This window comes from Heterodontus francisci, chromosome 11 (assembly GCF_036365525.1).
Source record: "Heterodontus francisci isolate sHetFra1 chromosome 11, sHetFra1.hap1, whole genome shotgun sequence".
In the NCBI taxonomy this organism is placed as follows: domain Eukaryota; kingdom Metazoa; phylum Chordata; class Chondrichthyes; order Heterodontiformes; family Heterodontidae; genus Heterodontus; species Heterodontus francisci.
The window spans coordinates 97,344,611-97,361,298 of NC_090381.1; positions in this window are offsets into that span (position 1 = coordinate 97,344,611).

Below are 16,688 nucleotides of genomic sequence, written 5' to 3' on the forward strand. Positions count from 1 at the left end.
AAGAAGTGAAGAAAGTACTGACTAGTGATGCTGTTTTCGCTCACTATGATTTGAAGAAACAACTGGTTTTAGCATGTGATTGCCTCACTACAGGGCTAGGTATGGTGTTATCTCACATAATGGAAGATGGTGTGGAGAGGCCTATAGCATATACTTCACACCTATTAATGAAGTCAGAGCAAAATTACTCACAAATTAAGAAAGAGACATTAGCCATCATATATGGCGTTACAAAGTTCCACAAGTATCTGTACAGTAGGAAATTCACTTTGTTAACTGACCACCAAGCCCTTACAATCATATTTGGTTCAAAGATGGGGGTACCCTCCCTCGTGACAGCATGGCTTCAGAGGTGGGCATTGATTTTGATGACCCATCAGTATGATATTTAATATTGTTAGTCAGCAGATCATGCTAATACGAGTGTTCTTTCAAGATTTCCTGTGAAGACTAATTCATTCTTAACCACTTGAGTTATTTGTGAATTACTTTATTTATGCAAATGACATGCCACTGTTTGCCAGAGAAATTAGTGAAGAAAATCCTAGGGTTATGGTGTTCAGTAAAGTGCTAAATTATGTCTTGAATAGCTGGCATAAACAGTGTGATGATGAGAAACTACAGTATTGTACACGTAGAAATGAACTAAATGCAGTTCACGGCTGTCTCCTTTGCGGTTTAGGAGTCACTATTCCGCCAAGATTTAGAGAGAGCTTGTTAGAGTGCACACAGGGATAGTGTGTATGAAAGCAGTTGCAAGAAGCTATTTTTGGTATTCAAAGGTAGACAGAGATATTGAAGAATTGCTGAAAAGTTTTGAGTGTGTCTCACAATGTTGCAATGTTGAGGCAAACCATGCTTTAGCTTTGTCTGAATAACTGCAGTACACTTGTACCAACAGTTGGACTATACAGGGAATAATGGATACCTTGAGATAATTGCAAATGCAGCCTTTAATCAAAAGAAGGATTCTTATATGTATAGAATGGATACGTGGGAGTGATTGCAAGTAGAAATCCAGGACAGGATTTTCGGATTTGAATCATAGAAATTTACGGCACAGAGGAACACCATTCGGCCCATCATGGCTGTGCCAGCCAAAAAATCTATCTGGCCAAATCCCACTTTCCACCTTAGTCCATAGCTCTGTACGTTACAGCACTTCTGGTGCATATCCAAGTAGTTTTTAAATGTGATGAGGGTTTCTGCTTCTACCACCCTTTTAGGCAGTGAGTTCCAGACTCCCACCATCTTCGAGGCAAAAGACATGTGCTCCCATCCTTTGCTGCTCCCCACTTGAAGCATGTGATCAGCCATGTACTTTGTGAATGGAATATGATACATGTTGGAATGGTAATGAACAGAAACTTTATTAGTGACTTCAGATTTTACCTTGGACTGATGAGGGGCTTAGATATTATATAAATGGTAAAAGTGATGGTAGTAACTGTCATAGAATCCCTTATATAAATTACAACACTGATCAACCCATAATTAATAATAAATAAAAACAGAAGATGCTGGACATACTCAGCAAATCTAACAGCATTTGTGAAGAGAGGAACAGAGTTAATGTTTCAGGTCATTGACCTTTCATCAGAACTGGAAATCATTATCCTGTGCTTTCTGTTGCATGGGACAGTTTTGTATACAAGATTAAGGGTCTAATCCTGATGGCTTGGTGGGTTAATTAGGTGGGTGTGGTATCAAGTCGTGGAGACCAAGAAAGTTCAAGGTTCAGTCCCTACTGTACAATCAGCCAAGGCAGTAGCAGCAGCAACTTGACAATTGAGTTTCAAGATCATCGATAATAACTGCTTTTTATTGCTAACCAAATACCTTTGTCAGGAAGTGTCAGTGTGTGGATGTCAGATGAGATCATAGCCTCTGATTTTCTGACCATTCATTTTAATGGGCAAGAAATGATGGGCTGTGCACCTGAGATGCACTCTCTTTGATGTTCCCCTGCTTGAAGCAAGCATGGTGTCAGCCCTATAACATCTCAACAGAATAATGTATCCCAAGCAAGACAATGATGCTCCCGTCTTTCAGATAGTCTGCCAATGCTCACTGTTCATTCTCACTTATGAAGAATGGATCTTCGGGTGCGATACTGGAGGAAGCCATCAGTCATGGAACTGTCCTCCAGAAATAGTAAATGCCTCCAGCTCCAGGGAGCAAATTGAGGTAATGAGATAAAGGCCGTGGCAGCAAACACCCAAAAATAGATTTTTATTTTGCATTTGGGAGTGGTTAGGTTAAATTACTTGAATTAGGCTAAATTGAGCTATTCATGAAGAAACTCTGAATTGCTCAATTTAGGTGACATAGTTGAGAATAAGGTCATATGGACACAGCATGACGGTCATGGCCACGACTTGAACCATGATGAAGGTATTAACTGAGGCATCCACACTGTCAGCTGTACAATATACTACCACAAGGAAACCATATAAGTTGAGTAAAGCAGGCAATGCTATAAATGCGTATCCTTGGCCTGCAAGTGAGGATGAGATGACACGAAAGCTTTAAGCTAATTATTAGATCAGTATAATGGATAATGTGGTACTCATTCTGCCTTTATGCCAGTGAAAAAAGGATATTTGAAAGAAATTCTATAGATATATTTGCAGATATTCCAACATTGTGGTCTACAAAAAGCAAATACTAGAAAACTCTGATAGAGGTTAGAGAGTTGAACCTTAGCTTATATTATTTCCATCTCTATTCTGAAGCTGATTTTCCATGTAATCTGCTGCATATAGATGTGGATTTTGTGGTCCTGCAGTTTCAAACCTGTTAGCCAAGGTGCAGGTCATACACATCGGGTTGAATTTTCCTGTCCCCATGTGGCCGGCTTGGAGGCGGGGGAGGGCTGGCAAAATAGTGGGGAGCCGCATTGGGATGTCTCCCTGACGCATTCCTGCTGCCAGGGAAGTTTCCTAGGGGTGCCCTGAGAAACGGATTGGCTGCCTGCTGAATAGTTAAGACCCATTTAGGGGCGATTTGCAGCACTGCCAGCACTCCCCGCTGTGTATGGAGGCCTGCAGTTCATTCCAAATCCTAAACTCGTTGTGTAAAAAAAGTGGTTGGCAAAAGAAGTAGAAGACATCAGGAAAAAACTTTTTTTACACAACGAGTTTAGGATTTGGAATGCACTGCCTGATAGGGTGGTGGAGACAGATTCAACAGTAACCTTCAAAAGGGGATTGTATAAATACTTGAATGAGAAAAAAGTACAGGGATTTAAGGAAGAATTGGAGAATTAGGACTCGCTAGCTTTCTCTTCAAAGGAACCAGTGCAGACTTGATGGGCCGAATGGCCTCATTTTGCGCTGTACTATTCTATAATTCAAGTATTGCTGAAAATAGAGACATGTTGTTGAAGCTTTTCATCTTGCACTCATCAGGCCAAACCACAAGAATAACCAATGTAAGGGAAAACAACAACTTATACTGCATGAGAAGAGAGTGCTGATCGGTTGGCAAGTGAACTCTGATTGGTAGAGGCGTTGCCATGGAGAATGCACCAGTTTACGGTGACTGACAGTTAACTGCCAAGCTTTGTTTGAAATTTAAACAAGGCAGCTTGACTCTGATTGGTCAAGGCATTGCCCCAAGGAATGAACCAGTGAATGGCTGTCACTTATTTTGTTCAGCTGTAACAGGCATCAGATTAATACATAAGGCCCTGTTCTTTGCAGACAGAACGAACATGTACAAACATTGCAGCTGTTTCAGCTGAACAAAATAAGTGACAGCCATTTGCTGGTTCATTCCTCAGGGCAATGACTTAACCAATTAGAGTCAAGCTGCCTGGTTTAAATTTCAAACAAAGCTTGGCTGTTAACTGTCAGCCACCATAAACTGGTGCATTCTCCATGGCAATGCCTCTACCAATCAGAGTTCACTTGCCAACCGATCAGCACTTTCTTCTCATGTCGTATAAGTTGTTGTTTTTCCTTACATTGGTATTCTTGTGGTTTGTCCTGATGAGTGCAAGATGAAAAGCTTCGACAGCATTTTCAGCAATACTCAAGTTCTGTACTACTAAATGACTATTTTATTCTATAATTCTATGAACTGAAAACTACCAAAGTATCCCAAGTGAAAGAACACAATCTGTAATCAAAACATGAGACTTATTTCACTGAAGCATGGATGGCATTACATATCTGAGAAGACATTAAGGAATTTCAGGCAAATTCACTGTGCTCCGCAGGTATGTGCATAATAATAAGTATAATCTAGTTAAACCAGGCATACTATTAGCTGGGCTGTTAGCATGGGAAGCAAGTGTATTTTCTGGCAGAATGTGGCATGTTAAGGGCATGAAATGAGTTAATATTTCACACTGACCATTTCAGAGATAAGTAATTTGTTGAGACGTAAATTGGGAAGGTTTTTTTCCTTTAATAATAGGGGTCACGGGGAATCTCATACATCTACAGTTTCTTTGTTTTATAGATAAAAAGATGCTTTGATTTATCCTAATTAAGGTGAAAAGGGATATTTGTACAATAGTCTTAAAGCAAGTCTCAATTTATTTCGTAGGTTGCAGCAATGCTTACTCAATACAATTCTGATCAAATTATATTTAATCCCACTTCCCTACACTCCTCTGTCTTCCCTAAGGGCTAGATCTTGTTCTCCTCCTGATAGCAGGTTTCATGGCGGGGGACGGGGGGTGCGGACATTCGGAGTGGCAGTGGCTGCCACGGAACCGGAGTTGCTGGTTCCAATTCTCCCGCGGGCAGATAGGCCGATGATGGCGTACTCGTGCAGAGGCCAATTGAGGCCCTTATGTGGCCTATTAATGGGATCTTACCAGCGGTGGGCAGGGCCTCTGCTGTGCGGGGAGGACACCTTGGAAAACAGGGCGCCCTCTTTGTGGGCTTTGGGTGGGGGGGGGTGCCCTCCTTCTTGGGCAATTTGTGGCCCACAGAAATCCCCCACTGGGAACCAATTCAAACCCTGGGCCCCCCTCCCCCTGGACCGAACGCCCACCCACCCCCTCGCCAGGGCCTTCCAGTATGGCCCTGGCGACCCTGCCTCACCTACCTCTGTTCCAGGGTTCCAGCGCTGGGCCTGGGTCTGAGGCCTCTGCAGTACCGGCAGTGCCACTTCTCCCAGTGGCGCTGCCAATACTGCTGAGCTGCCAGCCCTGTGATTGGCCGGCAGCTCTTGGTGGCAGGATCCCTATCCCTATTAGTCTTCAAAGAGATGGGGATCCCACCTCCTAAAACTTTTACGCAAAAGATTGGAGGATTGCTCCGGGGGCTGACAAAATGCAGAAGCGGGGTTTCCCCCCGATTTCTCGGCCTGGTGCCGGGAGCACCGCCTCCTGCACAAAATCCAGCTCTAGGAGTTTCTCCCTTCCTGGAGGCGGGGTTATGTTCTCCAAGTGCGAACAGCCCTCTAGTACATTTCCCAAGTAATCATTCTTTATCTGTGGCCTTATACAGTGAGTATTAGCAACGATGGAGCATCACAATTCAGCATCATAACCTGTCCTCACAAGTGCACTTACTTTCTAGAGAGGATGGTGACTGAATGTTGATCAGAAATAGGAACCCTGGCTGATTTTAGTGCAGGGACATTGAGGTCAATCCTGGCTCCCCAAAACCAGCTCCCTGATGGAGACCAGCTCACTCAGCACAGGGAAAGAAGGCTTATGTGACTATGGAATTTGCCGTTATTATTTACTGTAATCTGGAAGTAAGGAAGGGAGGTGAAATCTGAGCATCAGTGGAATAGTGAATTTCTTGACAGCCTCTCATTCTGCAACAGACAATTGTTAACCTGTCATTCGCTGTCAGCCCATTTGTAAGATTTTCATACTTTGTTCCTTTGGCATTTCCATTGACTGAACTTTCTACAACTGATCCCTACCAAGCTCTGTGTGCAATTACTGATTGGTTTTCTGCACTGAAGCTTCCTTTTATGTACAAGCTGCTTTCCTTTTTGGTACTGTGTAGGAACCATGTGCCAAGGAAAAATGATGAACCCAGCTGCAGGGATTCGATTTTCAAATTTGGCTTTACAATTTTCTAAATTTGTACATTCAATGCTGAATTTCTCCCAGAACTAAACTTTTACGCAAAGGATCTTGAGCCAATGATTTGGGTCCAATTCATGTACGGAATAAACTCTTCAGCTGGTTATACCATAAGCACACTTGGCGTTAGTATTGTTATCAGCCTTTGCTCAGTAGGTAGCTCTCTTGTCTGGAGTCAGAAGGTTATGGGGTCAAACCCCAGTCCAGGTGCTGTCTTTTGGCTGCAGTGTTAAACTGCCATCTCAGGTGGATGTAACAGATCTCACTATTTGAAGATGAGCAGGGGAGGTCTGGTGCCCAGGCAAACACTTATCCCTCAACCAACATCACTAAAACAAATTGGCCTACAAATTCTTCCCTGCCCATTTGTTTCCTAAGCATCCAATATGGTGGGCATGAAGTACATGTTCATTACAAACCAGGATTGTGCCACCCACCTTATTGATATATTTAATAAGATAGGTGTCCAGTGCCACCAACGCTTGTTTGAGATCCCTCTGCAGATTGGTTTGCACTCCCAGGTCCACGTACAGCCCAACGAGCAGTCCCTTGTGGGCCACCAAAAAGGTACATTTTAAAACTATATACCTACCTGAATGTGAGACCAGGAGGAGAAGGCCATGTGGTGACTGCCTTCTCTGATAGCTACTGCCCTCCTTGATCGCTATTGTCCTCCCCAATTACTATTGTTTTTCCCAATCGCTATTGCTTTCCCTGATTGCTGCTGCTTTCCCAATCATTACTGCCTTCCCTGATCACTACCGCCTTCCCCGATTGCTAATGCCTTCCCTGATCATTGCTGCTATCTCACCAGACAGCTGCTGGTGACTATACTTTCTGGCCTCCCTACCTAATCCCGGTGATCTGTCCTTCCCCCATCCCCCCATGTCCCCCATGATCCTCCCTCCATGCCGACCACTGCTACCCTCCCTCTCAGCCCAAATCTAATGGCCCTGGATCACCTTCCCGGTCCCCTTTAACTACTTGCATGATGACCGTGACAGTCTGATATTGGAGTCCTCTTCACCGGCAAACTGCCTAGGGATGTCTATTAGCTGTCCGCAGTTCACCGGTGTAATTTAAAGGAGGCCTGAGGCCCAATATCATAAAATCCAAGGGCCTACTTGTCCAGGTGAGTGAATTTCTACCTCATTATTCGTTCATCAAACTCATTGCTGTTTCGGGGATCTTACTGTGTGCAAATTGGCTGCTGCGTTTCCTTACATTACAAGTGATGATACTTCAAAATATTCAATTGGCTGTGAAGCACTCTGAAATGACCTAAGGTCATGAAAAGTGCTGTATCAATGCAAATTCATCCTTTATTTGAATTTACTTTAATGTTGCTTGTAGTTCCATTAAATCCTGGGATGTGAAGCGTATAATTTTCACTGATAGTGGTAACGTGACCAAGGTTTAAAACAATAAGAGAAAAGAAACAACTAGGTCTGTGAAGAGAAAAAATCACTGCTATTTAAGATATTTAAATTGCACTTTGACTTTCATGAATAATTATAAATTCATGTTAAACCTTTACGCTACAATGTGCACAGTTGTTAAGTGTCCTCAGTGTTCAAAGAGATAATTTGTCAAAGGCAAATTCATATTAATAATTAACTGCTCTGTTCAACTTTTAAAAAGGCACTTCAGAAATGAGAGCAGTTGAAGGTGAGTAGACAGATAGTAATTGCTGGAATTAAGCTCAGTGAACGGCAAAAACCTTTATTAAATTTAGGAAATAAAGTGGGCAAAAGGAAAGTCTTACTTTGGTTTTTCCTAGGTCAGATGCAATCCTTTGCATGGCTGTATCCTATTTCTATCTGTCTCCTCAGAATTGAGTATCTGTGGGGAGGCACAGTGGCGCAGTGGTTAGCACCGCAGCCTCACAGCTCCAGGGACCCGGGTTCGATTCCGGGTACTGCCTGTGTGGAGTTTGCAAGTTCTCCCTGTGTCTGCGTGGGTTTTCTCTGGGTGCCCCAGTTTCCTCCCACCTGCCAAAAGACTTGCAGGTTGATAGGTAAATTGGCCATTATAAATTGTCACTAGTATAAGTAGGTGGTAGGGAAATATAGGGACAGGTGGGGATGTTTGGTAGAAATATGGGATTAGTGTGGGATTAGTATAAATGGGTGGTTGATGTTCGGCACAGACTCGGTGGGCCGAAGGGCCTGTTTCAGTGCTGTATCTCTAATCATGCAATGTGCAGAGTGCACAGAGACAGGGCCTAAGTTCAAACGTGACAGCTGGAGAAGTTTTTAACTTATTCAAGTTAAGGAGCTTAACTTAAGGAGCAGTATGTGTTGCCCTCCACCATCATCCAGCTAGGTGGGACTGCACTTACCATTCTTATCTATATATTCGTAGCCAGAGAATCACCTGAAATTGCTTCTCTTCCCATCCCCACATCATTACCTCTGGTGTCCCCCAAGAATCTATCCTTGGCCCCCTCCTATTTTTCATCTACATGCTGTCCCTTGTCGACATCATCTGAAAGCACAGCGTCAGTTTTCACATTGCTACGAACAGGTGAGAAAGAGGTCTAAGGTTCCCTTTCAGTCTTCACCCGGTCTTACTGTAACAGGGTCCTCCTAACACCGGTACAGTACTTAGGGGTGTAGGTTTCACTGTAGGTTGGTGTTTCCCCTCAACTTGGCACATGTGGCAACATCCTTGTGGAGTTTTGGCCAGTCAAACTGCTGTCTTATGTGGGCTTTGGTCTTTCGTATACTGGCATGTACAGCTACTGTAGTCTCGCGCGCCCTTATTAATATTTCTCTCCGGTACCTTTGCGGCACCACTAACTGGTGAACTACTGTCCACTCCTTGCTCTTTGGTCTGTGAGGAGAACTCCATTTCCTCATCAGTACCTCATCCTTTAAATAGTAGCAATCAGGGACTCCCTCTGCTTCACTTTCAGACTGGGCAGCCTGTCCTAACTGTCGCAATACTATGTCGGCTCGCTGAGCCTCAGCTAGGGAAGATCCATTTAATTCATTCCCTGGGTCTCCTAACTTTCCAAAGAAAGTCTCGGACAGGCAGACCTGGTCATCTGCTTGCAGTGCTAATGCAGTCTCCTCTCAGGGAGCTGGTTTGATCCTGGCCTGATCCACTACACTTTCAGGGACACTGCAGGGATCCGTCTCCTGCCACTGCCTTGTCGCTCAGACCTCCTGTGGTCTGTCTTTTAACTTCTGGGGAGGCTACCACCTTAACCCCCGCCAGATCATTATCTAGGAGCAGGTCAGCCCTGTCCACAGGCAAACTAGGGACAATCCCTACGGCCACTGGTCCTAAAACTAGGTCGCACTCCAGGTGCATCCGGTGTACAGATACAGGCATACACTGCCCTCCAATACTATTCACCACCATTTTGGTGTTCACTGCACTCTCTGGGGTAAGGTCAGGCCTTTTCCCAGTAAAAGGGATCTAGTGGCCCCTGTGTCCCTGAGAATTACTATGGGCTTGCTTGCCCCACTCGAGGGGTATGGGGTTACTTTCCCTTCAGACACAAAACCCTGATAACACTCAGGAACCCTGTTAAGTTTTCCTGCACTTGCAGCCGTACACTTCCTGTGTCTCACTCTTACTGCAATTAAAGCCAAAGGTTGTTCTGCTGTGCTTTCCATCAGGGTTCTGTCTTCACTGAGCAGGTGTGTCCTGATTAACCCTTCTGGTTTTCCCTTTAGTTTCCAGCAATCAGCTTTTAAATGCCCTGCTTTTTTACAATGGAAACGCACAGGTCTCCGGGTCTCACTCTTGCTCACAGCACCTTCCTTTTCGGCTTGTCTCCTGCTTTCCTTTCTCACCCAGGACTGCTTGGGCTGCTATCACCTTCCCACCTTTTGTCCTTTTCAGATTTGTGGGGGTGACTAGGAAAGGTTCTCCCCTGGGAAACCGACTTATAAATTAAAGCAAACTCATCAGCCAGAACGGCCGTTTGCCGGGATCCCTGAACCCGCTACACCTCTACATGGGTCTTTATGGAGAGTGGGAGAGAGTTTTTTAATTCCTCTAACAGAATTACTTCTCTGAGATTCTCAGAGCTGAGCTGTACTTTAAAAGCCCTCAGCCACTGGTCAAAAGCCAGCTGCTTACTTCTTCCAAACTCCGGATAAGATTGATTGGCTTGCCTCTTGAGGGTTCTATACTTTTGGCGATAGACTTTGCGTATTAATTCATATGCCCCGAGGGTAGCATTTTTGGTCAGTTCATAATTTGATGAACTCTCATCTGGCAACAGGTAATAAACCTCATGGGCTTTTCCAGTTAACTTGCTTTGTAGTAAAATAGACCAGGTCTCAGCTGGCCATTTTAGCTGCCTTGCCAGTTTCTCAAAAGATGCAAAAAATTCTTCTATGTACCCTCACTGAACTTTGGAATTAGTGGTGCTAGTTTTAACAATTTTGTACCCAGCCCTGAATTATGCTACTCCATATTGGCCATTCTTTCACTGGGGTTACTCTGTCGCCCCCGAGTTAACTCAAGCCACTTCAACTCTCTCTCTTCGCATTCCTTCCGAATATTCTTTCTATCTCCTTCTCCTCAAACTTAAGTTTCCTCTGTTCCAATTGTATCTTTGCTAACAATACCCTGTCACAGTCGGCTTCTAACTATGTTTCTGCTTCTTCAGATTCAAGGGAAAAATGGTTGGCCACTAGCCTTAGGAGTTCAGACTTCCTAGCCTTGCCACGTACAGTGATCCCACACTGCTCAGCTATTTTCCTCAACTCCTCCAGAGACAGTGCTTTTAACTTATCCCAAGTTACTTCACCCTGGCTTGGGGAGCTACTAGCTTCATTTGCAGACATGTTAGTATTCAAGCACACACAACCACAAGAAAAGCTGTGTTGAAAAGTTGCACTTTTTGTTTGATTGGGAACAATTTGGCTTCCCACTTCCAACTTCTCTCCTTTGTCTGTGGGTCAATTCCGGATGCTAGCACCCAAATTTCTGTTACGACCTGAGAAAGAGGTCTAGGGTTCACCTTTCAGCCTTCACCTGGTCTTACTGTAACAGGGTTTAAATTCTAAACACCCTGTGTTTTAGCTCCCACTTGGTGAATCCTTGTTCACTGCTTTCCAATTATAAGGCAAAGAAACCAGCACAAACAGGCTTTCTTAGGTTTAAAGAAGAATGATTGACATTTATTAAACTTAACTCTAATTCGGTTAATGCCGACGGATACATGACATGCCCACACTAGCATGCATACGCGATACACACATGCAGATAGGGACAGAAAGAGCAGAAGAAAAGTATAATGGAAAAGTTGAGGCAATCTCTGAAGAGGGTTTTTTGTTACTGTGCTTCGAGCTCGCTTTAGAGTCTTTGATTGTAGGTAGATCTTGCTTTTCGTTGCCCAGTATTCTTCTTAAACCTTGTTCACTTAGGAGACTTTTCTCTCTTGGGGTTCATGTGTCTTCAGTGGGTTTTGGAATTCCATGAGGAAGATATGGGAACAGACAGGACAGGCAGGATAGGCTATGGTGAGCCAGCCAGGAGAGTTCTTCTCAATCCAGGAGCAAGCAGCTTTCTGCAGGTTCTCAGTTCAAACTGTACAATTCAGAAACCCCTAGGTTGCCAAGCAGGTTAGTCATGTGACTAACTGGTCTGACCATGTCTTGGCTCTGTGTATGGTATCATCTTAGCAGGGAGTGGAATGAGCTTCCTTGCCTTCAATGTCTGTTTGTATGTAAAAAAACTTTCCAGCCAAGGTCTGGCAGTCCTTGTAATAGGCCTTCTCTTCTTCCCAGCAACAATTTTAAATTTAATGTCCATGTGGCAAAATTAATATGCCTCATTCTTGGCAGGTGGGGGCCTGCATGGCAGCATGTACACTGATGACATACAGCTCTATCTCATCACCACCCTTCTTGTCCCCTCCATTGACTCTAAACTGTCAGACTGCTTCTCCAACATCCAGTACTGGATGACCAGAAATTTCAACCAACTAAATATTGGGAAGACCAAAGGTCCTGTTATTGATCCCCGCCACGAACTCAGTTCCCTAGCCATTGACTCCAACCCTCTCCATGGAAATGGCTTGAGGCAGAACCAGTCTGGTCACAACCTTGGTGACATGTGACCTGAGATGAGCTTCCAGCCACATATCCTCACCATCACTAAGCACCTCAGTAACATCATCTGACTCCGACCCTGTCTCAACTCATCTGCTGTTGAAATGCTCATCCGTGTCTTTGTTACCTCTAGATGTGACTTTTTCAATACACTCCTGGTTGGCTTCCCACCTTCTACCCCTGTAAGTATGAGGTCATGCCATGTCTGAACTTGCACCAAGTCCCATTTACTCATAACCCCTGTGCTTGCTGACCTACATTGATATGGGAACAATGATATGGGAACTTCGATATAGGAACTTTGATATGGGAACATTGGCTTGTGGTTAAGCAACATCTTGATTTTATAATTCTCATCTATACTTTCAAATCCCTCCATGGCCTCAACCCTCCCTGTCTCTGAAATCTCCCTCAGCTCGACAACCCTCCAAGATGTCTGCACTTCTCCAATTATGGTCTCTTGAGAATTGATAATCTTAATAGCTCCATCACTGCCGCCCATGCCTTCGGCTGCCATGGCTTTAAGCTCTAGAATTCCCTCCCTAAACCTCTCTACCTCTCTTTCCTCCTTTAAGGTGCTCCTGAAAACCTACCTTTTTGACCAAGCTTTTGATCACCTTTCCTGATACTGCTTTATGTGACTCAGCGACAAATGTAATTTTCCAATGCTTTTGTGAAGTGCCTTGGCACATTTAATCAAGTTATAGGCGCTGTATAAATCAAAGTTGTTGTTGGAGCATTGGAACTTTACACTGTAACTAAAGAATACATTTGATTTTGTTCTGTTGCTTGAGGAGAGACAGTTTTACTTACTATCACATTTCTTATTGATCAACTATTTCACTCACGTGGTCCTCTCTGGAGGGATTTGGTAATGAATAATATTTAGCAGTCAGTAAGAAAGTGAAAAGCAGTGTTCCACAGCCATTTATTAAGCAAATATGTTCAGATTTCACTGGCTCATTGGCAAGCAGCAATGGATGCTTAATTCACTGCGACACTACATGAAACACGCCAGGGAAATATGTCATTTGCTGTAAATTTTCAGAAAAATGCATTCTGAGTCTCAGCCTAGTCCCTTGCGGGCTTGAATTTAGCAGAAAACAATCCTGAATTTCACACCTCATTTGAATCTCTCATTGATCCTGGATTGAGACTGTTAGAAATGAGAAATTTCAGGTGGAAAGCTTATTTTAAGGGAGTCAGATCCTGTAGAAATCTTAAGTCACACTGTTTATAGCTGATGTGCATGTTTGTAACATTGTCGGGGCAATATTGGAGAAATACAAAGGAAGAATCAGGTCTATACTGAAAGGCTTAGGAAACAGAATTAAATTCTTGGCACTGCCTGTTTGGACATATAGTGATTTGAAACAGACCGGTGCTCTGGTTGAAATAAAGACAAGAAATGTTGGAAATACTCAGCAGGTCTGGCAGCATCTGTGGAGAGAGAAGCAGAGTTAATGTTTCAGGTCAGTGACCCTTCATCAGAACTGCATGGTTGCCTCCTCTCAGGACCCTACCCAAAACCCAAAATGGTGATGGTTAAACCACCAGTGTAAAAGGCCTGAAGCCATTTTTTAGCTTCTACCATCACATTTACGTCATGCAACAGGCTATTAATATCATCCCTTACCTCCTATTTTCTTTCCTTCTCTCATAATTTTATTATTTTAATGACAATTTTTGTTCTACCTTATCTGGGCTGTTCTATTCTGGGTCTAACCCCTTTCAAGCCCCTTTTCCTGCCTTTTACTGTCAATTTTGGAAGATGTCAATTTTCAACAGTTTATTGGTCAACAATCAATTTTTCATTTATTTTCCCAATGTAAAGTCTGTTTGATTGGCCTGGTTACATCATAGTCATGATAAGGTTAATTTCTAATGTGCAAACATTCTCAAAACAGGAAAATGGTTGTGAAACAATACTTAAACATAAGCTTAAGACACGGAAAGAGTAAACTCATTGTGATACACAGAGCCCATTGCACCTGAATAAGCAAACATGCACTTGATATGGTTAAAGTGAAATATTACTTATCTTTAAGTGCAAGTACAAGTGAATAGTCTCAGTTCCGGATGCTACTGGCGTTTGTTTTATCTGTTGTCAATTTGATACAATTACAAAATATCTGAAGGCTAAATTGTTGCTTTAGTAGAACAGGTTGCTTCTTCACGTTACTTATTATTAAGCCTTCAACTTGAACCACTTAGTATTCTAATGCTGATTTTTCCTCTTTTTGTTCTGTTATTCTTCTGGCTTGCTTTGGAAGAATGACACATTTCTGTTTGCTGTTTGACTGGAACCTGAATGGATACTGCTAGCAGTCTCCGGGGGCTTTCTTAGTTTAGGATTCCCCTGACCCTACTTCATATTTGTCCTGTATTGTGCTGATGCTTTTACAACACATTACCTCTCCTTTTCTGCTTGTCTAGCAGGCTCTTCTCTCCATCACTCTCATTTGTGATGGCGCCAGAGAGAAGGATATTAAAACAATAGCTGCTTATTTTGGTGATAAAGAGGATGAATCTTATTATTTAACTTAGCTTTAAGGATTGACACTGCTTCTGCAATGCCATTATATCCCATACCATTTTACAATGGCTGAACATGATCCCATAACACCTGTACGTGACAAACAGTTTGACAATAGTCAGAAATGACCTCTGCCCACCAAATGAACCACAGAGGAGTCATCGAGAGTGCTAGCATTCTTTGAAAGCTGACCAGAGTTGGAGGAGCACCCTTAACTCACCATCGTGCACTGTTGCCTTCACCAGGCCACCTACATCTTGGTTTGACACTCTTCTGTCAGAGGTTACAGGTAATTGTGAGAATATTGTTGCTTCCAGATTGTTCTGGGGGCCAGTCATTTCTGAATAGGCATCATGTGTCTGGTTGATGGTGGGGCTCAATGTTTTAAGCCTCCTCTTTCCAGTGGAAGAACATGTGTCTGCTGGGCGTTGGAAGGGGAATGGAAGAAAGGAAAGCTATAGACATTGCAGGCAGTGAAATCACTATCAGATAGAAGTAAGACACCTTCTTGACATAGATTAAAGCTTGTCCCAAAACAGAACCCAGGATGAATCCAAACAAAGTCACATTTCAACTTTTTGACAGTGCCAGAGCTAATAACATTATAAATATAAGAGGAATAAACCACATCAGTGGTAGTCACAGTGTCAAAGACAAAAAGCATAAACTGCATGACCAAGACCACTTTTTTTATACGTTCGGGGGATGTGGGTGAAGCTGGCTATTCCAGCATTTATTGCCCATCCTTATTGCCCTTGAGAAGGTCGTAGTGAGCCATCTTCTTGAACTGCTGCAGTGCTTGGGGTGTAGGTACCTCAACTGTGCTGTTAGGAAGGGAGTTCCAGGATTTTGATCCAGCGATACTGAAGGAACAGCGATATAGTTCCAAGTCAGGATGGTGTGTGGCTTGGAGAGGAACTTGCAGGTGATGGTGTTCCCATGCATCTGCTGCTCTTGTCCTTCAAAGTGGTAGAGGTTGTGGATTTGGAAGTTGCTGTCAAAGGAGACTTGGTGAGCTGCTGCAGTGCATCTTGTATATGGTACACACTGCTGCCACTATGCGTTGGTGGGGGAGGGAGTGAATGTTAAAGGTTGCAAATGGGGTGCCAATCAAGCGGGCTGCTTTGTCCTGGATGGTGTCGAGATTCGTTAGTGTTGCTGGCGCTGCACCCATCCAGGCAAGTGGAGAGTATTCCATCACACTCCTGACTTGTGTCTTGTAGACAGTGGACAGGCTTAGGAGAGTCGGGAGGTGAGTTCCTCACCACAGAATTCCCAGCCTCTGACCTGCTTTTGTAGCCACAGCCTTTATGTGGCTGGTCCAATTCAGTTTCTGGTCAATGATGACCCCCAGGATGTTGATAGTGGGGGATACAGCAATGGTAATGCCATTGAACGTCAAGGGGAGATGGTTAGATTCTCTCTTGTTTGAGATGGTCATCGCCTGGCACTTATGTGGTGCAAATGTTACTTGCCACATATCAACCCAAGCCTGGATATTGTCCAGGTCTTGCTGCATTTCTACACGGACTGCTTCAGTATCTGAGGAGTTGCGAATGGTGCTGAACATTGTGCAATCATCAGCGAACATCCCCACTTCTGACCTTATGATGGGGGTAAGGTCATTGGATGAAGCAGCTGAAGATGGTTGGGCCTAGGACACTACCCTGAGGAACTCCTGCAATAATGTCCTGGAACTGAGATGTGTGAACTCCAACAACCACAACCATCTTCCTTTGCGCTCGGTATGACTCCAACCAGTGGAGAGTTTTCCCCCTGATTCCCATTGACTCCAGTTTTGCTCGGGCTCCTTGATGCCAAACTCGGTCAACTGCTGTCTTGATGTCAAGGGCAGTCGCTCTCACCTCACCTCTTGAGTTCAGCACTTTTGTCCATGTTTGGACCATGACTGCAATGAGGTCAGGAACTGAGTGGCCCTGGCGGAACCCAAACTGAGTGTCAGTGACTAGGTTAGTGCTGAGCAAGTGCTGCTTGTTGCTGTCCCCTTCCATCAGTT